This window comes from Cyprinus carpio, chromosome B20, assembly GCF_018340385.1.
Source record: "Cyprinus carpio isolate SPL01 chromosome B20, ASM1834038v1, whole genome shotgun sequence".
Taxonomy (NCBI): Eukaryota; Metazoa; Chordata; class Actinopteri; order Cypriniformes; family Cyprinidae; genus Cyprinus; species Cyprinus carpio.
Window position 1 is genome coordinate 24,907,933 of NC_056616.1, and position 1,205 is coordinate 24,909,137.

The following is a 1,205-nucleotide window of genomic DNA, read 5'->3' on the forward strand; positions in this document are numbered from 1 at the left end:
TCTGAATATTTTTACTTAACAATAGTATAATGGCATTTTTAATATTTTAATTAATTTTAATAACTTAAATTTTATTACTACTACTAATAATAATTATTATTATTTCTTCATTTAAATTTATAATTTAGGTAAAATTATTCGGAATAATTCTAATAATAAATATTATTAATATTTTATTAAATTTTATATTTACAGTGCAATAGAATTATTTGCAATAGTAAAATTTATTGATTTATAATATGATTAAATAAAATATTTTTCGGAATATTTGAATTTTAGGTTATAGATATGATTGTTGAGTGTGATTCCTGATTCCATGCTAAGAGCTACTTTGCTACGTCTTCATGCTGATAAACACTTATTATTCATTTATTTTATGGGAAAGCACATCTGCTGTTTCTACAGAAGCATATATCATAACTGCACAACAGTAGGTTTGTAATTATACAAAACATTTCAGTCATCCCTTCATGAACAAGACAATCCCAGAATGCACTTCAGCAATCTCAACAGTCAAGGTATGTGACAAATATATTTTATACACACTGTATTTACACACAATGTTGAGTGAATTCCGGTTTGCTCATATTCATAAAGTGGTCTGAATTTCTCAATTCAACTCATTTCTATCAAGCAACATTGACAAAAAACAATAAATATATTCTGTTTTGTACTGAAAACATAGCAAAATAGTCCTTTTGTACAAATGTTGACTGAATTCAGTTCACCCTGTTTATCTGAATATCTGAATTCAACCCGTTTTTATCAAGAAACATGTTTTAAAAATATACCATACACATATTTTATTCTGTACTGAAAATAAAATAGTCATTTTAACATCTCAAATGCATTTTGGATGTTTACACCTGCTCTTTTCACAAAAATGATAGCTATTAATAATAGATTATATACAGTGGTGGCCAAAATGATTAGAAACTTAATTTTTGATTAGTAATATGCATTGCTAAGAACTTCATTTGAACAACTTTAAAGATGATTTTCTCAATATTTAGATTTTTTTGCTCCCTCAGATTCCAGATTTTCAAATAGTTGTATCTCAGACAAATATTGTCCTCCTAACAAACCATACATCAATGGAGAGATTATTTATTCAGCTTTTAGATAATGTATAAGTCTTGCAAAACTGGCCCTTATGACTGGTTTTGTGCTCCAGGGTCACATATGTCACGTTCTCACACATCCTC

General features: G+C 27.1%; 1 protein-coding gene across 1 annotated transcript in view; it reads right to left on the reverse strand.

Annotated features, from left to right (window-relative positions):
* Positions 1–345: 345 nt before the first annotated feature.
* Positions 346–1,205, reverse strand: part of mettl24 (methyltransferase like 24) — a 17,644-nt gene continuing 16,784 nt past the window's right edge. Inside the window, exon 7 of the mRNA XM_042746539.1 lies at positions 346–1,205. This exon is cut by the window's right edge and continues 378 nt beyond it. The gene's annotated coding sequence lies outside the window, so the exon portion shown is untranslated.